The 26,749-nt window shown below is 44.7% G+C and overlaps 1 pseudogene; it reads right to left on the bottom strand.

Annotated features, from left to right (window-relative positions):
• Positions 1 to 22,805: 22,805 nt before the first annotated feature.
• Positions 22,806 to 22,923, bottom strand: LOC126471716 (5S ribosomal RNA; annotated as a pseudogene).
• Positions 22,924 to 26,749: the final 3,826 nt, after the last annotated feature.

The raw sequence follows: 26,749 nt of genomic DNA, 5'->3' as shown, positions 1-26,749 counted from the left end.
CCATTCTATACCTGGTAGATTGAAGTCTCCCCCTATTACAATAGTATGATCACGAAACTTCTTCACGACGTTCTGCAGGTTCTCTCTGAGGCGCTCAACTACTACGGTTGCTGATGCAGGTGGTCTATAGAAGCATCCGACTATCATATCTGACCCACCTTTGATACTTAACTTAACCCAGATTATTTCACATTCGCATTCGCTAATAACTTCACTGGATATTATTGAATTCTTTACTGCTATAAATACTCCTCCACCATTGGCGTTTATCCTATCCTTGCGGTATATATTCCATTCTGTGTCTAGGATTTCGTTACTGTTCACTTCCGGTATTAACCAACTTTCCGTTCCTAATACTATATGCGCACTATTTCCTTCAATAAGAGATACTAATTCAGGAACCTTGCCCTGGATACTCCTGCAGTTTACCAATATTACGTTGACTTTTCCTGTTTTTGGTCTCTGAGGACGGACGTTCTTTATCAACGATGGTAATGTCCTCTCTGGTAAGCCGTCAGGTATTTTATCGTTTCGCCCAAGGGGGGGTCCCTCTAACCTAAAAAACCCCCGTGTGCACGCCACACGTACTCTGCTACCCTAGTAGCTGCTTCCGGTGTGTAGTGCACGCCTGACCTGTCTAGGGGGGCCCTACAGTTCTCCACCCAATAACGGAGGTCGATGAATTTGCAACCATTATAGTCGCAGAGTCGTCTGAGCCTCTGGTGTAGACCCTCCACACGGCTCCAAACCAGAGGACCGCGATCGACTCTGGGCACTATGCTGCAGATATTAAGCTCGTAAGGTCGTAAGGAGCCGTGCACACACTCGTGTAAGGAAAGAATGGTGGGGGGGGGGGGGGGAGTGTATCAACAGTGTCTTTTTGTCTTTTTCCCCCCTTAAAATCTGTTCCACCATATACGGAGCCACAGAAAACCTACGTCAGAATTCTTGGATGGAGATTTGAACCCTAGTCGGCCCTAACATGAGACAAACGTGTTGAGCAGTGGGCCTAGTAATTCTACGCAAGTAGAATATTGCTAGTTAGAAATAAAAAAGTGTCTAAGTACTACTATCTGCAATGTTAGATTCGTCGCAGATGATGCGGTTACTTACGAGGAAATTTAAACTCATGTATATAATTGAAATTATACGTAATTTTACTGGTCTCATACTAAAATATCACACTCGGGTGTAGGAGAAACTTCAGTGAGGACGACGAGCATATACGAAGGAGGTGATGACAATGAGAGTGTGTAACAGTAGTGGGTGACTCAACTGGCAAACAATAAAGAAATACGCCGCTTAAACCTGGATTCAGAATTCAAAGACTCGAATTTAAGAGCTAAGCTTAGGAATATTCACCAACTGCATGTAACCATTCTGCACAGATCGCAAAAATTATATCCAAGTAACAACAGTTGGCATACACACGTACAAGCAAATACTCCTAGCATGCTGCAATCGTGGATGAAAGACAAAGAAGTCTTATTACATGTTTTATAAAAATAGCCTCCTGTATACAGTTCATAGTGATTTCGTGAAATGTATATATATTCTGCGTGTGACTCGATGGTGTGGTCAAACTGCAAATGTGTACAATTTTTCTTATGTAGCATTCCTCTGGACTTGACCTTTAGATTTTGTTCGGTAGAGTGCGAGAGGGGAAACAGAGTACGGCAGTCTTGCAAAACACTTGGCTGGCACCGAGTTGGCAGCAGTTAGAGGAGGCTCTTTCTTCTGTGCTGCGTGACCTCGTTTGTCGTTTCCGAGAACGGGGCTCGCGCTTTTCCCGCAGAGGGAGTGTAGCACAATAGTGGATTCTGAGCTGCTTATAGACATCCAACTATCTTCTGCAGGCGACACGGTATCAGAAAATTTTTCCTTTCGTTTTCAAAGACCGATGCACTGGAAGCTTTAATGCTTTCGCTTCATGAAATACTTTGCAAGAACACCATTCTGCGTGGAGAGCTTAGTATAAGAAACTTGCAAAGAGTCGCTGAATATATTTTCTCGAAAAAATTGACGTAGTGTCCATGCGAATTAAGCCGTTGATATATGATGTACTTTTCTTCTTCTTCTTCGTCTTCTTCTTCTTCCTCTTCTTCACTTCATGTATTAGGCAAATAGCCTTTTACGATACTCTGTTACTTGTACACTCTTCCTACATTTCTTCTTCCATTGCATTTGTAAGTGAGCGTCTTTACCGCAGTCTTTCTCCATCCATACGGGCTACATGCTCCTTCAGCCGGCCGGTGTGGCCGAACAGTTCTAGGCGCTTCAGTCTGGAACCGCGCGACTGCTACGGTCGCAGGTTCGAATCCTGCTTCTGGCATGGATGTGTGTGATGTCCTTAGGTTAGTTAGGTTTAAGTAGTTCTAAGTTCTAGGGGACTGATGACCTCAGATGTTAAGTCCCATAGTGCTCAGAGCCATTTTGCCATAAATGCTCCTTCCATTGACTCATATTTTTATTTATTTTCTCGTTTAGGTTATATATTCCTAAATCTTTCCATACATCTTAATTCTGTTTCTATCTTCCCTTGAACAGCCTTCCATTGTTCTTGGGAATCTCATTTCTATAGCCGCTATACTACTTTCTTGGTGTCTTGTTATTGTCCAGGATTCACTTCCATATCGTTTATGAAATTTCAGCTGGGTTTCTTTCCAGACTTAACTCTGCAAACTTCTTACGATGGTTCGACAAACAGCGAGCAGACAAAGAATCATTGTAGAATTTATAAAATATGGCTTGTAATGATAAATAAGAATAGAGCTAAATCTAAAACCACACGGTACAAGCGGTTACGTAATGTCTCCTTTCCGTTGTCAACGCATTTGAAGGCAACGGCAGGAAGAGTAAAATCCTTTCTTCTATTTCTATGTTCGCAGAAGGAATAACTACTTAGTTATATTTTATAGCTGTATTCATTAGAGTAATGCGAATGTATATTTAGACGATCTTTAAAAACTTTATAAATTTTAAAAAATTAATTATCTCTATTTGTAAAAAGAGATGCACGGATGGATGGTGGGGTTGAGGGAATGTTTCATAGGAAGATGTGATATGGGTACATTATGTGGTGTCACCGCCAGACACCACACTTGCTAGATGGTAGCCTTTAAATCGGCCGCGGTCCGTTAGTACACATCGGACCCGCGTGCCGCCACTATCAGTGATTGCAGACCGATCGCCGCCACACTGTAGGTCTAGAGAGACTTCCTAGCACTCGCCCCACCGACTTTGCTAGCGATGATTCACTGACAAAATACGCTCTCATTTGCCGACACGATAGTTTAATATAGCCTTCAGCTACGTCATTTGCTACGACCTAGCAAGGCGCCATTATCAGTTACTATTGATATTGATTCATGTACCGTCAAGACCGACGTTCTTCATTAACGGATTAAAGTTAAGTATTCCACCAGCTACGTCCGTTTCTCTAAATTCTAATTTCCTTGTCCTGTTCCAGACCTCACGCCAGCCTGCGTGAGCTAAAACGCGTGCCTTTCGGCCTCCTCCTAGTAGCACGGTGTTGGCTCTCCTGCCAACCAAAGCACATTAAATGAGAAAATTGTCGAGTCCATCTAGTAAAGAAGGCAAAATAATTAGTTGCATATTATGTATGTTCGTTGGCAAAAAGGAAGGGAAGGCTCTGCATTTGTCGTGACGCGTACCTGTTAAGGCATTTGCCAGTTGCGTGATGGACTGGAGAGAACGGTGCACACCGATCGAATACTGCAACTGGGCGTCAGACATTTTAATACATTCAATAATGATTCCTTTTCTTTTGTCTTTACGTGTTGACAGGGTGAAATGGACCAGTAGCTGGTCAAAATCCATTTCGGCATTACGAAGTACTCGTGCGATTGTGCCATACAAGATCGGAAAATACAAGATTTTTTTGTATTTCATATAGAACATAATCAGCTGTAGCGTCCGCCCCAGTCGCTGAGTGGTCAGCGTGACGGATTGCCGTCCTCTGGGCCCGGGTTCGATTCCCGGCTGGGTCGGAGATTTTCTCCGCTCAGGGACTGGGTGTTGTGTTGTGTTCATCATCATTTCATCCCCATCCGGCGTGCAGGTCGCCCAATGTGGCGCCGAATGTCATAAGACCTGCGATATGGCGGCCGGACCTGCCCCGCGAGGGGCCTCCCGGCCAATGACGCCAAACGCTCATTTCCATCAGCTGTAGCTATGTGGGGTACTACAATAGTGTTTCATTCAACTTGCGGCCTTAAATTCTGGCTCTGAGCACTATGGGACTTAACTTCTGAGGTCATCAGTCCCCTAGAACTTAGAACTACTTAAACCTAACTAACCTAAGGACATCACACACATCCATGCCCGAGGCAGGATTCGAACCTGCGACCGTAGCGGTCGCTCGGTTCCAGACTGAAGCGCCTAGAACCGCTCGGCCACAGCGGCCAGCCCTTAAATTCTCAGAGGAAGGTAAGTCCAGGTCGATTTAATGGTGAGGGAAGTAAGCAGTTCTATCAGAAACCACAGCAGTGTTGTGTTAAGTATAACCGCAAAACATAAGAACTTGTTGGAGGTACATGACTTAATGATATGAGTATGACCACTAAAACTGGCTTTGCACACTTCTTAGAAACGCAGTGGCTGTGGAGAGCCCACGGATTATTTTTAACTATACTTCCAATTCTGTCCTTAAATTTATGCTCTAGACTGTGTTTTTGCCCATAGTCAAAAATTCCTATTACGCAGCTATTGAAGTTAAAGAACGTCGTATATAAAGTTTTACAGAGAAACACATGTATGGGGATGGTCCCGGTCTGTGTTACAAGGGAAAGAAAACCAATTGTTTTACTGTTGCACTAATATCCATGTTCCGCACGCAGTTCCCCTGTGTGGTACGCTAACCACATTGAGTGTTCATGTGATAAGATCACCTGATTTTACATGATGTCATCTGTTCACAAACTACCTCACTGATTCGGTCGTAACTTAACATTCAATCACTAGCGAAGGGGCCACAACTGCGGTTAGTGTGACTGAGCACATGTGGTGGCGCAAGGAGTGGCCGTGCGGTTTGAGGCGCGATGTCACGGATTGTGCGGCCTCTCCCGCCGGAGGTTCGAAGTCTCCCTCGGGCATGGGTGTGTGTGTTGTTCTTAGCATAAGTTAGTAGTAGAGTGTAAGTCTAGGGAGGTGGTGTTGTTGGCACTGCACGCAGTAAGGAAAGAATGTAGAGGGTGACAACTTTTGAACTATATGAAAAAAATAAAATAATTACTAACTACGCCATGCACACACTTTATTCAACATGTAAACGTCCCTACAGATATTCGGATTTATCGATGCTGACGATGACCTCCTGAATGCTGTTTCCAGCTCACCATTGGGTTTGGGATTATTGCTGTACACCGTGTCTTTAATATAGCCCAACAAAAAGAGTTGCATGTGTTCAGATCCAGAGAATATGGTAGCCAATCGAGGCCCGTGCCAGAGGCCTCTGGGTACCCCAGACAGAGAATGCGGTCCCAGAAGTGCCCCTCCGGGACATGACTCTTCTGCTTCGATGAGGTCGAGATCCGCCTTGTATGAACCACATCCTGTCGACATCATTGTCACTTTGTGTGATAGGGATGAAATCATCTTCCAAAACCTTCATGTAAAGTTCGGTAGTCACCGTGCCATCAAGGAATATCGCACCGATTATTTCGTGACTGAAAAATGCACATCACATAGTCGCCCGTTGTGTGTGAAGAGACCTCTCGATCTCGAAATTCGGATTCTTAGTCCCCCAAATACGCCAATTTCGCTTACTGACGAGCCCTTCCAAATGAAAGTGGGCTTAGTCACTAAACTAAACCACATTCACATCAAAGTCCTGTTCATCAGTTCTGTGGACAGTAGTGCTGGCGAAGCACAACCGCTGTTCCATTGCTCTGGGCTTAATGGCTGACAGATTTGTTTTTTGTACGGGAAGAGAAACAGGTCTTCAACAAAAATTTGTCGCAGTCTCCCGGTTGGTTCCCACCATTTGTTCAACTCGTCTGATCGATTTCCTGGGTCTGGTTTGAAACACAGCGCGTGTCTTCTCGATGTTTTCAGGCGTTTTCACCCTTTTTGGGTGACCGACATTGCCACCACGAACACTACCCGTTCTCTCAAACTTACGAATCAAATTTTTGATTGTTAGCACACTTGGATCGGTTGTCTTCAGCTTGAACTCGATCGGAAATTTCCTTTGAGCCGTAGGTGGGCTGATATTTCTCACATAGGTCTTCAGAAGCGCTACATGCTCAGGCACGCTTTACCTTGACATTTTCACGTGCAAATGGCTGACAACGACAAGGTGCGTGTGCATGTGCATGCTAATTCCCATCATGCCCCGCGGCATGCAGTCTGAACGTCCTAACGCAGACTGTTCAGAAGTTACGACGATTTTCTTTCATATAGTTCAGTAATTGTCTCCTTGTAAATGGAAGAGAGACGAATGGGCAGCTAGCGAATATACGGGTCGCAAATGCTGAAATCCGCAGTTATTAGCGATTTTGACAAAGGGCACATTGTTATCGCGCTGCGGCTGGAAATGAGAATCTCTGAAACAATGAAGTTTGTCGGCTATTTGCGTGCCACTGCCGTGGGCACCTATGGAAGGATGGTGGAATAACGCATAGGCCGTATGCTACTGGACGTCCACGTCTCATCATAAAACGTAGAGGTCGGTGGATCCCCCACTGTAATCCAGGATGGGCAGCGATCTGTGGCGGATCTGACGACAGACTACGGTGCTGGCGTAGGCACAAGTATCTGGGAGCACACCGTTCAAAGACCATTTTTAAATATGGAGCTCCACATCATACAACTCCTACGTGCTCCTGTGTTGAGCAAACGACATCGTCATTTGCGTTTGCAGTGGGCACAGCATCACTGAGTTTTAACCGTGGATCAATAGAAACATGTCACCTGTAGAAATAATCGCATTTCTTGTTACACCAGGTCAATGGTTGGAATGGTTGGGTCCTTACACGCCGTCATCCAGGCGAATGGCTGCCTGAAACGTGCTCCGCGCCACAGATGCAGGCACGTGAGAGCAGAATTACGCTATGGGATAAATTGAGTTGGGTTTCTATGGGACCTATGCTAGTACTGGAAGAAATCATGACAGCAATCACCTGCATCCTTTCATGGTTCGGGTCTTCCGTGATTGCGATGACAACTTCTACCAGGAACACTCTCCACGACACAATGGCAGAATAGTGTTCTAACGGTTTCAGGAGCATGATAGTGAACTAAAATTCATGTCTCAGCCAGCGAATTCCGCTGATCTGTACCCATTGTAACACAAATCGGGCGTCAGCTGCTTGCTCACAAATCACCGGGCCGTAATTTCCGGGAATTAGTGGCCTGTGAATAGACATCTGGTGCTACATACTTCTGGAAACCTATCAAGGACTTCTAGAATCCATGCCAAACAGCGTTTGAAAAGTGGACCAAGACGCTACTAAAGAGGTGGTCATAATGTTTTGGCTCACTTTTCGGTGTGGTTGGGCAATGCGCTTATGATCTATGCTTGGAATGAGCCTTCGAATTACATTAAGTGTCCACAAGAAACATTGTCCTGTTTACGATACTGGAATATGCTGAACTGCACAGAGGATGCAGTTTTACTTTCACTTCCACAACACGGTTGGCAGTACGTAGCGATTTCCTGTGATCAAAGGAGTAATTAGGTTGACGCCTATGACAAAAGATGCAAACTATGCTTGTCATAAGGAAAATTGAGCTGTTTGGATGTGGCGTTCTCAAGCGCTTTCCTTATTTCCACCTCCTGCAGAGTGGTCCATAAATCACATTTCAACACACACACACACACACACACACACACACACACACACACACACACACAGCGCGCGCACTGCGTGAGTGAGTGAGTGAGTGAGTGTGTGTGTGAGAGAGAGAGAGAGAGAGAGAGAGAGAGAGAGAGAGAGAGAGAGAGAGAGACTGAGACTATCTACTAAAGGGATGTAATAATTTTTTCCGGCATTGTATTTAGATTCATAAAGCTAATCCCTTCATTCTCTTCATCCATTTAGTCCACAGATGTTTGCAAATGTTCGAAAACTTTTTTGCGCGGTTCCTTCAAGATGATGGCGGCAGCACTTGTCTTTCCACCAGAGCCACTCTGGAGGAAGAAGTGTGTGAAACCTTAATGGTATCAAGAGGAATTAATAGCATTCTTAAGTACAGCAAGATACGAAAGTAATTGGACAAGTGAAAGTTAACAAACCAATACCAGTACCAAAATGGTTTTCCACGAGTATATACAGAGCGGCGTGACAACATTTTGTAATAAGGAAAAAAATATTGTTTTTGATATTTACTGTTGCCAATTGTTACTGAAAAAGATTTTCTAGCTGGTGAAAATGGAAAACAGGTGAGTAATGATCAGAGGAGGAGTACGTTATTCTTAACAGAAGTATGATTGTGGAAAACAGCGAGCAGACGTGAACCACTACGCAATACACTTCCACCTGTCAGTAAAAACAGCAACTATCCTAGCAGTAAAATTCCATTTTATTAAAGTCTTGTATCTTTTTGTTTATTTATCAAGAAATTTCAGCTCCGGCCACTGTGGCCGAGCGGTTCTAGGCGCTTCAGTCTGGAACCTCGCGACCGCTACGGTCGTAGGTTCGAATACTGGTTCTGGCATGGATATATTTGATGTCCTTAGGTTAGTTAGGTTGAAGTAGGGGACTGATGACCTCAGATGTTAAGTCCCATAGTGCTCAGAGCCATTTGAACCATTTGAAATTTCAGCTCTATTATCGGTAGTCTGTCGCTCAATAAATGAATCACACCTATAGAGAAAACGATAAACGCTGTCTCTTAGAAGGATGAAATTTGCTTACTGAATATGGCACACTGAGCTAAACAGCACCGGAGTTGAGTATTGTAGCATTGTTACGACGGGCTGCTGTCAACATCTGCTTCAATGGCTACATCTGACCTAACATTTTTACACGCTCAATGTCAGTAATTTGTCACTTTAGAATAGAATGCTGTGGTGACCACCACTGTATGTCCGTCTGCACTCCTAAAATCTGATCTGTTACTGTGACTACACCTTGGAAAACCCGTCCTACTTTCGCCAAGCGAAGCTGGGTTCACCAGACTGTACAACCATTTCCTCCATTCATGAGTATTTCATCTTCGATTTTGTGTACACCGTGGCTCTGAACATGGGCAGTACTAAGGCGTTTTGTCATTGAAGTAGAGTTGACAAGACTCTTTCCAGGTAGTAATTTCCCTGAAGAGAGTCCCCAGTACTCATACAGCTGTTTTCAATTAATATGGGTGAGGGTTAAGGCCCGCGTCAGGTAAAAATTCGCACAGAGTTTTCGAACTGACTGCCATCGATTCAGCAATTGACCACGAGGTGGCAGGTTTGTCTTACTGTATCAAAGGAACTTCGTCCCGGCAGGTCGATCGAAAGGTAAGAAAATGAGGTAAGTATATTTTTTTCTGCTTAATGTAACTTCTATTGTGTTCTACTTCAACATTCTATAATTTAGCGTGTGAAAAGAAGGATCACCAATTACTCTTTGACACTACTGCTTGTAAGCTTCACATTAGCGTGGAAGTAAATGTTCCTGTTGGTTCCGAAAATCAACGCTGGCGCATTTGGCAAAAAATGGCTAAATGTGTCAAATCCTTGCAGTGTTTTTGGGTAAATCCCTCCAACAGTGCGACGACAATTCTTCAGTGATAACACCCGCAAAAGATGACATTCAGCACACACTAAATGAGAGTATCTCACGTGTATATATAATTCTGCTGTGTAAAATAAAGGTTTTTCATGACACCAGTGAAAATATGTATCGGAAGGAGAAGAAAAACAACAAGAAGGAAGAAAGTGCACTATTTAGTATGTATCTAGATAGCTTAGCCCCAGTAACTGAATTCTTTCAAGTTTACTAACCCTCCCTTCGTAGAGAAAGAGTATTAGTTTTGTGCGTGTATTTTTAAGCGTTATGTTCAAATTTGCGAACATTCCAGGTCTATATTCTTTTGGGTAACTTGGTTGCAATATACCACAGCTACAAGGAGTTATTTAAAATTTTTCTGTTATGCAGTCATCCATTTGTATCCATGTTTATCTCAAACGGGGCAATGACCCACATTGTAGTGTTTATCCCATTTTGTGGAGTAAGTCTCGCACTTTTTGTTCTAGCTAAATTGTAAATTTCTCTGTAATTGATAATCAGAGCTGAAATTTGGATGGGTTATAGTTAACAACCCATCCTATGACTTTAATTTGAAATCGCGGAAAAATCTATCCCTCACTGACCACAATATGAGAAACTGAATTTTGCGTGGCTTTACCCCCACCTATCGTATCCTATGCTGAGTAAGTTCGACACAGTGTCGCAACACTCCTACTCATTTACAGCGACCTGTCTCAGCTTCAAGTGTTTAATGAATTGTCCTCTTGGATGGTACTGTCTCGTGCTGATTAATTCCTCTGTAAGAACCTTCAACATTGTGCCCTTAGATACACCGATAAAAATTACCATGTACGTACTGGGTGCACCAGCTGACTACACCCCAACATAATGTTTGTTTGAAATTCTTTTTCATTGTTTCGCGCTAACCTCGCTATACCTGTTGCAGAAAATACTACCATAAACATCACCGCATCATTCGCAAATTAACAATGCGGTAAAACGAAGACTATCGTCAAAGAATGGGCACTCCGTTGTTGGGTATGGAAAGCTAACTGGAAATTTTTATCATTATTGTTTTATTCCATTAAATAAAATAAGTCACATAGCTGGATATTTTGAATAAATTTACCTTAAAGCTCTCGTTTTAATTAATCTCGATGTATAAATAGTCTGACCATTTTAGTACAGCGACAAGAAACGTCGGCCGCTAAGGAAGAGCAGTACTAAAATACGACCAGGCCATTGTCTATGTCGTTTTCGCACCAGATGAAGACAGACGTGGAGCGCATATAAAATCATGCCGGAAATATTATTGACCAGGAACTTTACTGATTCCATTCTACACCATGTTTAATTCTATAGGACCATCAGTGAGTGATTACAGTGCGTACGGAATACAGACTAAAACATCATTTTGAGTTCAGTTGGTTGTTCACATTTGTTTATTACAATACTTCACTGGTTGATTACTAAAATTATCGACTTATCAACGAATTTTTTGATTCAAATTCAGTCCATTATTTCACATACTTCCTCTTTTATCGTCATTACTCCATGGCAGAAAATTCTAGTGTTTGTTCACCTTCATTATTCTTACTTGTTTTTGTCGCCCCTCTATTTTCCTTCCCTCAGTGTGGCACGCCAGAATTAATTTTACAGGCAGTTGTCTTCCATTTCTCTATTGTCCGGCTAAAATTGCAGTCTATAATATTCAGTTTTATTTTTTGCAGAAAATAAATTTCCTTTCTGGTGCAACCTGGTCTGGTGCATTCTTGAACTCTTTTATGAAGTTCCATTTCAGTAGCCTAAATTCTGCTTTTTTCCTTGCCTTTTGTTAAACAACTTCTGCTGCCACAGAAGAGGATCGGTATGGCCTTGATTCCGTAAAAATGTCATTCCTGTAACTTATTAAAGGTATCGCCTTAAGTTCTTCAAATTGTTTCACTCTTTGTTAAAGAAAATAAAAAATGAATTGTACGTTCTTTCCACGACGTGATCGTTAGAGACGGAATTCAAGCTCGCATTTGACTCGTATAGGTTAGGAAATGCCTTTCTTTACAAGGGCTCCGCCCCCTAGATTATCTAAGATAGACACTGAAACCAAATCCAATGGCTGGGCGGGGATTGGAAACCAGTTAGTGCCAGACACTAGCTCGGAGCCTTAACTACTGCGGCGCCTCGCTCGATCAGTCTTAAGATGTTACATAGTAATTCGTATAATTTATTAATCGTGCTAATTTTGTGATTTGTACATTAGTACAAATGCTTATGGTTCGAAATAAATGCGAATTTTAAAGAAAAAATTTGCACTGATTGATAGTACTCGCCGTGGGCAACACTGTGAAATGCTCTTTGTGCTCGCAGGCTTTAACTCTTAAAACGGTAGTCCACTAGCATGTGCAGAGGAACAGATAAAGAACACTTTCAGAACAGAGTAAAGCAACATTGTGTTACCGTATCGCACAGTAAACTATTAGAACAGTTTCTTTACAAGGAGCGTTCAAAAATTTAACCGACATGATAGTGATATTTGCACAGTGAAGTTCTGTGTACCAAGAGCATACTCTCAAGAATTCCAGAAGATACGTAAACTAATTCATACCGTTAACTAAGAAACGAAACAGGCGGAAAGAAAACACGAGATAGGGCTAACCATTTAACAACATTTTATTTCCCGGATCCCGGGGGTATTATAACCAGCTACAGACAGCTTGCACTTCTTAAACGTAGGCCCAAAAGTTTTACCACACATTAAACAAAAAAAAAAGTACTACGAGAGAGAGAGAACGGATGAATAAGATGAAGACAGATCAAAGTGAGTATTACGTTCTGATTAGCTAGTAATATACATTTTAATCAATAATAAATTTCACGAAGGTTACATGAGTACGTAAATGAAACTGACAATTCTAGTGTTTGTCAATCTAATTATTAATAGCGCAGATGTGGTAACACGATCATATTTTGAGGTTTATCCCTGTGCCTGTCATGGATGTCGCATCATGTTGACCAAGTTAGGTAGATTGTTCTATACGTATATATTACATAGAATGAATGTCTTCCGGGACATTTCTAATTTTTCCTTTCTTATGGGCTATCGAGCATTTAATGTTGTTCCACAGTGTCTTTGTTTGGACATTCTAGAACATATTCCCTGATAGTCTATATGTTCAGCGGCCCAAACCCCATCTATAGTCTTAACGTATGCAGACCCAGTATGCTCCCCTATCGATCAGGCATACAGCATTACTAGTTTTAATTTATGTTTAAAAAGTAGTACACTGGTTTCCTTTTTTAGATATGCTCTTCCGACCATTACGGGATCTAAGAGTGCCAGCACCATGCACGCTAGTATGAGCGCGAATAGGCAATACGCCATTAATTCTGCTGCTTACGAGGAATAATGTGAGACATAGCATACATTTTGTAATAACTGGGGTTCAGGTATACTCCGTACAGAAAGGAAATAAAAACTGCGGCATAACGTTCTGCTCTGTAAGTACGCAATAACGGCTAGCAGTAAATAACAGTTCGGCAGTCATCATCAGAAGGCATAAGGAGTACAAACTAATAGATCATATCAGGCTCAATTAGTAATTCACACTCGCTTATGAAAATACTCTACTGGTTGCCTTATTAAAACGTTAATAATATATTCTCTATATCTATGTTAACCATTGCGTCAGTTCGCTCGGTTATCGTCAGTACAATAAAATCACAAAGCTAATTGCGGAAGTTATTGTAGCATTGCGTGAAGAAAGAGTAAAAATGACCACCCTGTAAAAAGGTGGTCAGGATAGTTCCGACTGAACCGTTTTAAACTGTAGCCTCGTTTTAAGTCTTACAATGAACACCTTGAGTCCGGGGTCGCAGAAGGCCAATAATATTTATGGAATTCGACGCCCCACATATTGTCTACCATATAACTACAATATTGGCTGCTAATGGAAACAGTAGACGTGACTGGAGTCATCCGATGGTGCACACAGAATAAGGCTAAGGAGCATAGTTGAACTGCTTAGCAGATGAATAACTAACAACAGTGGTACAGTGTTAGTGGTGCTGACACAAAGCAGAACAGTGGCAATAATAAAATAAAGCAGCCGGCCGCTGTGGACTAGCGATTCTAGGCCCTTCAGTCCGGAACCGCGCTGCTGCTACGGTCGCAGGTTCGAATCCTGCCTTGGGCGTGCGTGTGTGTGTGTGTGTGTGTGTGTGTGTGTGTGTGTGTGTGTGTGAGATGTCCTTAGGTTAGTTAGGTTTAAGTAGTTTTAAGTCTAGGAACTGATGACCTTAGATGTTAAGTCACATAGTGCTTAGAGCCATTTGAACCATAAACAAAACAAAAACTGCATTGTATCGAAAACAATTGCCGCAGTTGATAATTGGTCAGAAAGGGACCCAAGGAATGTCGCAAAGTGAGAAAGAAGTGATAGATGAGATACTGGCGTTCTGCAAGATGAGTTGGTGGAATGTGTGGTGTCGTATACGCTCGAATGTGTGGACAATGTGCATGAGGAGTACAATGACGACGATAAGTACGTAACAAGTGAAAGTGATGCTGAAACAGATATCGAGACAAGCAGTTCATCATCCTTGTGAGACAGTGAGCCACAGGTCCTGTCTCCAGCGAAACGTAGTAAGGGGCAATCGTTGTCCAAGCACTGTATACTGAGCATAATTAAGTACATGGAAGGTCATCCGCAGCATAGAAAAAAATTATGACCAGATTTAGAAGTCCGCAGTAATATAACCATGTAGTGCATAAGGAAAACGACCGTTATTCAAGGGAGGACAAGGCGCACTTGTTACGAAAACTGGTATTGGCGCGTTTCAAGATGCTCGATACAGTTTACAAGTTGTGCATGATAGCGACTTATTACGTTATGCACATCAAATGCGCGCAACATGTACTGAAAAGCCAAAGACACTGGAACGCCTGTCTAATATCGTGTAGGGCCCCCGTGAGCACCAAAAAGTGCCGCAACACGACGTGGCATGGTCTCGACTAATGTCTGAAGTATTTCTGGAGGGAATTGGCACCATGAATCCTGCAGCCATGTCCATAAATTCTTAAAAGTACGAGGGGGGTTGAGATCTATTCTGAACAGCACTTTGCAAGACATCGCAGATATGCTCAATAATGTTCATGTCTGGAGAGTTTGGTGGCCAGTGTTTAAGCTCAGAAGAGTGTCCCTGGAGCTACTGTGCAGCAATACTGGACGTGTAGGGTGTCGCATTGTTCTGCTGGAATTTCCCAAGTTAGTCGTAGTGCACAATGGACACGAATGGATGCAGGTGACCAGACAGGATGCTTACGTACGAGTCACCTTTCAGAGTCGTACCTAGACGTATCAGGGGTCCCATATCACTTCAATTGCACACCCCAACATACACCAGCTTGAACAGTCCCCTCCTGCCATGCAGGGTCCATGGGTTCATGAGGTTGTCTCCATACCCGTACACGTCCGTCCGTTCGATGCAATTTGAAGCGAGACTCGTCCTACCAGCCTACATGTTTCCGGTCAACAGTCCAATGACCGTGTTGATGGGCCCAGGCGAGGCGTAAAACTTTGTGCCTGCAGTCATCGAGGTAACATGAGTGGGTCGTCGGAGCCGAAAACCCAAATCGATTATGTAGCGTTGGATGGTTCGTACGCTGACACTTGTTGATGGCTCAGCACTGATATCTGCAGCAATTTGCGGAAGGGTTGCACTTCTGTTATGTCGAACGATTCTTTTCAGTCGTCGTTGGTCCCGTTCTTGCGGGATTTTCCCCCGACCGCAGCAATGTCTGAGATTTGATGTTTTACCGGATTGCTGATGTTGGCAGTACACTCGTGAAACGGTCGTACAGGAAAATACCCATTTCACCGCTGCCTCGGAGATACTGTGTCCCTTCGCTCATGCGCTGACTATAACACCAAGTTCAAACTCACTTTGATCATGATAACCTGCCATTGTAGCAGGAGTAACCGATCTAACAACTGCGCCAGACACTTGTTGTCTTATATAGGCGTTGCCGAACGCAGCGTCGTAGTCTCCTCTTTACATATCTCTGTATTTGAATACGCACGCGTATACCAGTTTCTTTGGTGCTTCAGTGTAGATTCCGGTGATTTCAAGGGGAGCAATGGATGGTTGTATAATTTCAAACAGTGCTACGGCACTGGAAGACGTAAAGTAACGAAATTTCAAATAGTCAACTTGGTGAGCCACAGAAAACTGCGGTATCGGCCAGAAAATTTGTAGAAGAAATAAACAAAATTATTCCATCGTTCAGTAAGGAATTTGTTTCCAACTCCGACCAATCCGGCTTTTAAGAGGAAATGTATGGGAAAGGAAACATGGAAATTAGAGGTATCAAGAGAGTTGTACCAACATCAACTAATACCAATGCCGTAACGCATTCGTATACAATTAGGCCGACTGTTAATTTGAATAGCAATTTGGCTGGAAAGTTATTTATTGTGCTGCGAGAAATTAGATGTACTCTGTCGTCTATAATTCTTCCTCTTATGCGTAATCTTGCAAGGCAGTAGCGTATATTTGCGACACAGCAAGCAACAGTGGGAAAATGGGCGTAACAGAACTGCAGCTATGATATGAACACTGCCTTTGGCCAATACCTGGTCGAAATAACTTGCTTTTAATCGATTTATGGTCTACGTGTAAAAATCATCCTGTTTTAGAGGCAACCATCCCTCCCAGAAAATGTGACATAGCAATTCATACCATGTGGAAGTACTTGACAAATTCAGCCTCTGGATGTTCGTTTTTTCCGTGCCTATGAAACAAATCATCGCACTATCTTCTGCTACGCCTTAAAGGATAGCCAGTTTCACGATAGGGTTCACGGCAGACTGTTCCGCATTTGGTAGCATGCCATCACATTCCATCCATGTTCAGCACCGCGCTGCAGCGATGTGATTCTACTGCGTTCTTTAAAGAGTGTGCACCTAGCTCAACTTAGTACACGGTTTGTAGCTCCGAAAGAATTCGCCTTCGCTCTTGATGGTGCGAAACCTTCTGATCACTGTGGCACTCTGTTTTTCATTCGGTGGTCTTGGTGCATGCTAATGGTTTGTTTTCAACATTTCTTGAATGTCGACAATGACCATTTTGTGAAGTGCAGTGCATACATCCCATAGAAGGTTGACCTCTGCACCTACCAGGCACTCGCTTAGTTTCGCCCTCCTGATGCACATGGTGTGTCATTAACAGTTAATATTTTTCCTGTCATAGCAGTTAACACAAACTTTCAGATTAGCCTTACTAGAGACTGAACTTGCGACCTCGCACTCAAAGGGTTCCTTGTTAATACATCCTGTCCAGCCACACCACAGAACAAACCCTAGCAGTACCGGGCATCGAATCCCGGTACGCCACTAACCACTCGCCTACATTTGAACAAATGTGTAACCATGGAAAATCGAAAATCTATTCCAACATAGTTCATAAAATATCACCTAATCAAGTCGGCCCACAAAGCGACGAATTTGTTTCTGGGTGTCTTTCGTGTTCCAATACTGTCTTTGTAAGAGCTGCATTGTTGATGAGGGAACTGTGTTTCAGCAACGTAAATGGCCTACTTCCATAATAATACTGCCGTCGCAAATTGGACCACGCCACCGCTGAAACGAAACACGCTGATGGGGGTAGGACGGAGGCTGTTGTAAAATTTGATAGTCACATGAGCGTGGCGCATCTGCCGTTCTTCGGCTAAAATGAGCCTCAGCATTACCGTGTAACAGGAGAAGAGCCTGTTTCAGAAACCAACGGCGCCTTTCTTTCATAATTTCTTCGAAGTTACTTGGAAGGCTGCTGTCTTGAGCTGCTATATTGGCGGTATTTGTTTCTAATAAATTCTTCGAAAGGATAACTTTTACGTCTTGAAAAATACACTTTTAGCCTGTTCTTGGTTCTTAAAGTTGCTTAATTCAGATGATATAATAACGGAAGAGATATGTGGCGATCGGTGGTGACTAGAATCTCTTTAGATATAATTCATACGTATTATAAAAACCGATGTAAATAAATAGGTATGTATGTGTGTATGTCCCACATCTCCTCATAAACCAGCGGATCGATTTCAGCCAGACTTGGCACACATACCACTTACTGCCTGGAAGGAATCGTTGTGGGAGAAGAACCGCTTACATAAGATGTGGGTGGAAAAATGCAGTGTAGTCCACGACGCGGCATTTCCCATACTGTAGTCATCCAGTATTTTAGAATGAGAGCAATTATTGGCTTGCAACAACCTTCACACAACTTTTCTCGCTGAAAAACTGAAAAAAAGCTTATCGCTTTCTGTGTTTTAGATGTTCATGCGGTAAAACTGCCTACACATTTTGCAGAGAGTATGCACATATATCATTGAATGTATCAGTAAAATTGTCAAGATATGACGTCATAAGCACTGAGATGCATGAAAAACTGCCACATCATGCGAGACGTTTAATTTATTACTTCTTTGATACTAATTATATCCACAACACGTTTCGCACGCAGTAGCCACATACACCACTGGATGTGCCTGCAAAATTATATCATTCTGCAGCTTGTAGCTGAGGAGATAACGTCATAAACACTGACCTGCGTGAAAATGAAACTTCAGGGCGAAATTCTCTAGAGATACAGGTGAGATACGTATACAGATACGTGTGGAATTTGTTAAGTACATGTGAAAGCAGGCTAAATCACGGGTAAAAAGTTCATCCTAAACCGCTGGAAGGATTTTAACGAAATGTCGTACACATATTAGTTACGATCTGGAAAGAAATACTGTTGGATAAGAACATCAGCCTCCTACTGGAATGAGCTTGATAACGTGCAGAGTGTAAGGGAAGGAGGAGATCGACACTGATACTGGGGGGGGGGGGGGGGGGGATGTAGACAGGGAGTAGACTAGGGGGAAATGGACAGAGGGAAGGGGGGAGAAGAGGAAGATGGACAGAAACAGGATGAGGAGGAGATGGACAAGACAGGGAGAGGAGAGGAAGAGATGGACAGATTGTGGGGGGGGGGGGGGGGAGGGAGAGAATTGGACTGGAGGAAGTGGATAGAGGCAGAGAGTAGAGGAGATTCGCAGAGAGAGGATGAAGGAGAATATGGACTAATAGAAAACTGGAATAAATACATACCTGGTAAATGCCGAGTACTCGGCTACAACTAAATATTTTCCTACCTTCGGCAATGTGCAGGCAAGTGGCAAGTGACATACGTGAAGGTAAGCTGTTATTAGTACCCTCTTTCTGTGTCTCAGAAATGTGATACTGTGACGCTGATAACAAAGTGTCTTACTTTAATATTCGGTGTGGCCACAAAACATTACTGATTTTATTTACTTATTTACAAGCCACCGATTATGAAATTGCGTGCCGGCCGCGGTGGTCTAGCGGTTCTAGGCGCTCACTCCGCAACCGCGGGACTGCTACGGTCGCAGGTTCGAATCCTGCCTCGGGCATGGATGTGTGTGATTTCCTTAGGTCAGAACGAGTATTTCTAAATTCTAGGGGACTGATGACCTCAGATGTTGAGTCCCATAGTGCTCAGAGCCATTTGAACCATTTGAGCCACTAAAACACGAGGGCTCTTCGGAAAATAAATTCCAATTAGTCACGAAATGGAAACACTGAAAATCGGACGAACCTTCACTCATATGTGTTGTACAGCGTCTCTAGTATGTCCGTCGATCGCTTCACGTCGCTCTGCTCAGTTCTGAGCTCACGGTGAGCACGTAAAAAAGCCTAGAAAGTAGTGTCTCCCGCCAGGTATGAGAGCCTGGTGAGAGATTTCTCCTGATTTCATGCAGCCCACATGACATAGCTGTCATACGGTTCCATCTTCTTGAAAGTTCTAGGCTTCACTCTGCAGGGGCAATGAGGATGCTCCTGCAGCGTTTTTGATGGGAAGTGTTTGATCGCCCACAATACGGCCCGTAGTAGGCACCCACTGTGTTTCATCTCTGGTCACATTAAATGCTGGCTATGAAGACCACCTTTGGCACAGACAAATCAGCGCAGAGAATTGGCGGAAAGCACAGGCGGCTGCCTTATATGAACAGAGTACCAGAAAGTTGGTACAACGCTACGGCAGATGTCTAAATCGGAGCTGTGTCTATGTATAGAAGTGGCTGGAGGATGTAGCTAACTATTGCAAACAGAATATTATTGATTTTAACAGTAGTTTCCATTTCGCGACCGATCGTAGCTTACATTCCGAACAGCCCTCGTATGTCTCGATATTTCCTCTTGTCCAAGTACGATCTGTACAGCAGACAGTGAGTTTTCCGCGAGCAGCAAAGTGCCAGTTCAACTAAGTCGTCTGTTATCAACACAAAATAGTGGACCACGGTGCAGAAACAGCAACGAGCTCGTACATCCTTCTGTGCGTAAAGTACTGGGTATAGGGAATAGTGGTGTAAAAAATACACGATTGCAACGTTTCGTGTTAAATGTTAAATTATGACCCACATTATATACCATCACAGCAGTTCTTTGCCTGGATTGGTGATGTTACGTTAGGTCACCTACTGCAATGATTAAAGACCCCCTGACATCAGAACGATTTTTCACAGATTTCTCAATTATTTTTGTTTACGCACCACTATATAAGGCTCTCGCACGGTCTTTCACCTCACAACTAGTGTCCTCTTGCAAGGTTTTATTGTGTACCGATGGTACACTAGTGGGCATTACAATTGCTACACCACGAAGATGACGAGCTACAGAAGCGAAATTTAACCGACAGGAAGAAGATGCTGTCATATGCAAATGATTAGCTTTGCAGAGCATTCACACAAGGTTGGCGCCGGTGGCGACACCTACAACGTGCTGACATGTGGAAGGTTTCCAACCGATTTCTCATACACAAACAGCAGTTGATCGGCGTTGCCTGGTGAACAGTTGTTGTGATGCCTCGTGTAAGGAGGAGAAATGAGTACCATCACGTATCCGACTTTGATAAAGTTCGGATTGTAGCCTATCGCGACTGCGGTTTATCGTTTCGCGACATTGCTGCTCGCGTTGGTTGAGATCCAATGACTGTTAGCAGAATATGGAATCGGTGGGTTCATGAGGGTAATACGGAACACCGTGCTGGATCCCAACGGCCTCGTATCACTAGCAGACGAGATGACAGGCATCTTATCCGCATGGCTGTAACGGATCGTGCAGCCACGTCTCGATCCCTGCGTCAGCAGATGGGGACGCTTGCAAGACAACAACCATCTGCACGAACATTTCGACGACGTTTGCAGCGGCATGGACTATCAGCTCGGAGACCATGGCTGCGATTACCCTTGACGCTGCATCACAGACAGGAGGGCCTGCGATGGTGTACTCGACGACGAACCTGGGTGCACGAATAGCAAAACGTCATTTTTTCGGATGAATCCAGGTTCTGTTTACAGCATCATGATGGTCGAATCCGTGTTTGGCGATATCGCGGTGAACGCACATTGGAAGCGTGTATTCGTCATCGCCATACTGGCATATCACCCGGCGTGATGGTATGGGGTGCCATTGGTTACACATCTCGGTCACCTCTTGTTCGCATTGACGGCACTTTGAACAGTGTTACGACCCGTGGCTCTACCCTTCATTCGATCCCTGCGAAACCCTTCATTTGAGCAGGATAATGCACGACCCCATGTTGTAGGTCCTGTACGGGCCTTTCTGGATACAGGAAGTGTTAGACTGCTGCACTGGCCAGCACATTCTCCAGATCTATCACCAATTGAAAACGTCTGGTCAATGGTGGCCGAGCAATTGGCTCGTCACAATACGCCAGTCACTACTCTTGATGTAATGTGGTATCGGTTTGAAGCTGCATGGGCAGCTGTACCTTCTCCAAGCTCTGTTTGACTCAATGCCCAGGCGTATCAAGGCAGTTTTTTACGGCCAGAGGTGGTTATTCTGGGTACTGATTTCTCAGGATCTATGCACGCAAATTGCGTGAAAATGTAATCACATGTCAGTTCTAGTATAACGTATTTGTCCAATGAATACCCGTTTATCATCTGCATTTCTTCTTTGTGTAGCAATTTTAATGGCCAGTAGATTATTACCCGGAAGATCTCACCTATTTGTGCCTGGTGGAACATTTGTGGGGTTGGCTAAGACAGCTCTAACGCCATGCTGTTTCCAAACTACTGATAAGAGATTTGAACGCGTAAGTTCAAACTAGCTTCGGAGAAGGATTAACCGGTTTTCTCTAACTGTGAATCTTTTTCCATGTCTCGATGAAACAATACTGTCTTTTTGTGAATAACAATGTCACTTGTATACAGGTCAGAGGTGATGCTACATTCTTCTGCCGTGAGAGTAGATGTTCACTGTCGGATCAAAATTATCGTGACGCCCGTATGATAGGCGAAATTGGCCGCTACAGTTCACGAGAGGCGCATCACACAGTACAAAAGGAGGCAGCCATTAATGTTTTGTCAGTAGAGAAGCAGAAACTGCAGAATGGATCGGTCAAGAGAGCTTAGAGACTTCGAACGTGGAGTAATCGTTCAATAACACCTGAGTAACAAATCCACGTAAGACATTTAAACGCTTCTGAAGTTCCCTGAATAGACTGTTGGTGATCGGGCTGTGAAGTGGAAACGCCGAGGAACAAACATAGCTAAACCGAGACCTGACAGACGTCGTGTACTGACGGAAAAGGGACCATCAATCACTGCGAAAGTTGGCTGTCTAAAATGGCACGAAATCAGCGGAAGGAATCACTCGTGAGTTCCGAAGTGCTACTGGAAGTTGATCACTGGAGTCGAATGATCTGGACTGATGTATCACGATATAGCCTGAGGCAATCCGATGGAAGAGTCTGGGTTTGCCAAATGGGTGGGGAATGTTAACTGAAATCCAGTTAAGTACAGAGGACGTGGCGTTACGGTATAGGGATGGCCGTCTTCAGGCCACGAGTGGCCTACCGGGACCATCCGACCGCCGTGTCATCCTCAGTGGAGGATGCGTGTAGGAGGGGCGTGGGGTCAGCACACCGCTCTCCCGGTCGTTATGATGGTATTCTTGACCGAAGCCGCTACTATTTGATCGAATAGATTCTCAATTGGCATCACGAGGCTGAGTACACCCCGAAAAATGGCAACAGCGCATGGCGGCCTGGATGGTCACCCATCCAAGTGCCGACAACGCCCGACAGCGCTTAACTTCGGTGATCTCACGGGAACCAGTGTATCCACTGCGGCAAGGCCGTTGCCTTATGGAGAGGTTGTGGCCCATTTATTGTGCTTAAGAATAAGGATATGAACACATTTTACAGCATTGTGTACTATAGGAACAGTTCAGAGAACATAACTGTGTGTGTAAGGATGAACTGCACGAAGTCATAGAGCAGCATATGTAAGGCAATTGTTCAGTGGACAGTAACATTCTTGAAGTGGTCTGCCCTGCCCAGAATCTCGACCCCAAACATCAGCATCCAGCATGGGTTTCAGCTCTTAGGAAGAATGGGTTGCCGTTTCTACACAGACATTCAGACACCTGATTAAAAGTGTATCCAGCAGAGTTCAACTCGCAATAAATACGAATGGTTGTAACGATTTGCCTATGACGCCCATTAGTACGGCATTTCTGCTCCTCTCACAAACAATAAAGATAGGAAAATGTGTTGAAAAACGTTTCTGAGCGACAGGACGAAGTTAAAAGTAGGAGCGTTTCATTTGTGTTGAAACATGTTGTAAAAAAGGATTACTGCGACACCATGCAGTGTCCGGCAGCGCTGGGGAAAATAAAGTACGCGTCAAATATATCGTGGGCGGCGAAAACATGTCGACAGTACTCAGACCGGCAAGGAGCGTCGGGACGCCAGTACTGCTGACCAGATATTAAAAAATGACGTATTAGTCAGCCTTTGCTCTGTATAATTTAACGACTGACGTAATGTTATACACTGGTCAGCCGAACCTTCTTGACCACCTACCTAATAGCCGGTATGTTCACCTCTGGCAGTGATAATACCGATAATGCATCCTAGCATGGAAGCAATGAGGCCTTGGTTGGTCGCTGGAGGGCGTTGGCACCACATTCGCACACACAAGTCACCTAACTCCCATAAATTCTGGGGAAGGGGTGCAATGAGCTTTGATGCCAAATTCAATCACATCTCAGATATGTTCGGTCAGGTTCAAATCTCGCGAGTGGGTGGGCCAGCACATCAACTGGAACTTGCCATTGCGTTCTTCGAATCGCTCTATCACACCCCTGCCCTTGTGGCATGGCGCGTTATCTTGTTGAAAAATGCCATTGCCGTCGGGACACATGAACATAGGAAGCCGTGTACGTGATCTGCAACCAGTGTACCATACTCCTTGGCCTTCATGGTGCCTTACAAAAGCTTCATTGGCCCCATAGGTGCTGATGGGAACGTTATCCGGAGCATAATGAAGCTGACACCTTCTTGTCTCTGCCCTGCAGTATTGATATCGAAGCGCTGTTCTCTTGGAAGACGACGGATTCGCTCCCTCTCACTGACATGATGAAGAAGGTATCGGGATTCATCAGGTCGTGCAACGCTCTGCCACTGCACCAACGTTGAGTGCTGATGGTCACGTGCCCATTTTAGTCGTAGTTGCCGATGTCATTGTATTAAGATTGGCACATGCATGGGTCGTTGTCTGTGGAGGCCCATCGTTAGGAGTGTCCGGAGCACTGTGTGCTCAGACACACTTTACTCTGCCTAGCATTAAAGTCTCATATTAGTTCCATCACACTTCACTGTCTCTCCTGTTTTACCAGTCTGCCCAGCCTACGATATTTGACATCTGTAATGAGGGGTGGCTGTCCAGCCCCATGATGTCTGGACGTGGTTTCACCTTGGTTTCGCTACATGTTGAAGACACTCACCACAGCACTCCTTGAAAACTCAAATCGTGTAGTTTCTGAAGTGCTCGTACCAAGCCTCCAGACCATCGCAATCTGTCCTTGGTGAAACTCAGATAGGTTGTGCGCCTTCCCCATTCTAGACATGGATACCATACTGACTGATACTACATGCACCGTGCGTGTGTCTGACGAGCAGTCATTTCTCGCCAGGTGATGCTGCTATCACCTGGATGGATTCATATCGATTGTAAGTCTGTGGTCGTAATGATCAAGCTGATTAGTCTACATTAAGCCACGTCAAGTTTTGTACTACACTGAATGTTGAATGCAACAAAAATAATTAAGGATAGGCAGGGAACATACACTCCTGGAAATGGAAAAAAGAACACATTGACACCGGTGTGTCAGACCCACCATACTTGCTCCGGACACTGCGAGAGGGCTGTACAAGCAATGATCACACGCACGGCACAGCGGACACACCAGGAACCGCGGTGTTGGCCGTCGAATGGCGCTAGCTGCGCAGCATTTGTGCACCGCCGCCGTCAGTGTCAGCCAGTTTGCCGTGGCATACAGAGCTCCATCGCAGTCTTAAACACTGGTAGCATGCCGCGACAGCGTGGACGTGAACCGTATGTGCAGTTGACGGACTTTGAGCGAGGGCGTATAGTGGGCATGCGGGAGCCCGGGTGGACGTACCGCCGAATTGCTCAACACGTGGGGCGTGAGATCTCCACAGCACATCGATGTTGTCGCCAGTGGTCGGCGGAAGGTGCACGTGCCCGTCGACCTGGGACCGGACCGCAGCGATGCACGGATGCACGCCAAGACCGTAGGATCCTACGCAGTGCCGTAGGGGACCGCACCGCCACTTCCCAGCAAATTAGGGACACTGTTGCTCCTGGGGTATCGGCGAGGACCATTCGCAACCGTCTCCACGAAGCTGGGCTACGGTCCCGCACACCGTTAGGCCGTCTTCCGCTCACGCCCCAACATCGTGCAGCCCGCCTCCAGTGGTGTCGCGACAGGCGTGAATGGAGGGACGAATGGAGAAGTGTCGTCTTCAGCGATGAGAGTCGCTTCTGCCTTGGTGCCAATGATGGTCGTATGCGTGTTTGGCGCCGTGCAGGTGAGCGCCACAATCAGGACTGCATGCGACCGAGGCACACAGGGCCAACACCCGGCATCATGGTGTGGGGAGCGATCTCCTACACTGGCCGTACACCACTGGTGATCGTCGAGGGGACACTGAATAGTGCACGGTACATCCAAACCGTCATCGAACCCATCGTTCTACCATTCCTAGACCGGCAAGGGAACTTGCTGTTCCAACAGGACAATGCACGTCCGCATGTATCCTGTGCCACCCAACGTGCTCTAGAAGGTGTAAGTCAACTACCCTGGCCAGCAAGATCTCCGGATCTGTCCCCCATTGAGCATGTTTGGGACTGGATGAAGCGTCGTCTCACGCCGTCTGCACGTCCAGCACGAACGCTGGTCCAACTGAGGCGCCAGGTGGAAATGGCATGGCAAGCCGTTCCACAGGACTACATCCAGCATCTCTACGATCGTCTCCATGGGAGAATAGCAGCCTGCATTGCTGCGAAAGGTGGATATACACTGTACTAGTGCCGACATTGTGCATGCTCTGTTGCCTGTGTCTATGTGCCTGTGGTTCTGTCAGTGTGATCATGTGATGTATCTGACCCCAGGAATGTGTCAATAAAGTTTCCCCTTCCTGGGACAATGAATTCACGGTGTTCTTATTTCAATTTCCAGGAGTGTATATTGAAGCAGATGTGTTATGAAATGTTTAAAATGTAGATACAAGTTATTACAGCAGTAGTCCTCGTTCTCGTTGATAAGTTGAAATTATTTGGCTGATAAATTAAGAATTGTGGGAAGTGATCTGATTGAGTAAGGCCCCCGCGCTGCATCCAAAAGTACCGCATCATCACGTGGCATGGTCTCGACTAATGTCTAAAGTAGTTCTGGAGGGAACTGACAGCATGAACCCTGCAGGGCTGTCCATACATCCTTAAGAGTATGAGGGTGTACAGATGACTTCTGAACAGCACGTTACAAGATATCCCAGATATGAGCAATAATATTCATGTCTGGGGAGTTTCGTGGTCAGTGGACGTGTTTAAACACAGAAGAGTATTCCTGGAGCCACTCTAGCAATTCTGGACGTGTACAGTG

This window comes from Schistocerca serialis, chromosome 3 (genome assembly GCF_023864345.2).
Source record: "Schistocerca serialis cubense isolate TAMUIC-IGC-003099 chromosome 3, iqSchSeri2.2, whole genome shotgun sequence".
Taxonomy (NCBI): domain Eukaryota; kingdom Metazoa; phylum Arthropoda; class Insecta; order Orthoptera; family Acrididae; genus Schistocerca; species Schistocerca serialis.
The sequence above is the reverse complement of the archived record's forward strand: the minus strand, read 5'-3'. Positions and strand labels throughout refer to the sequence as shown.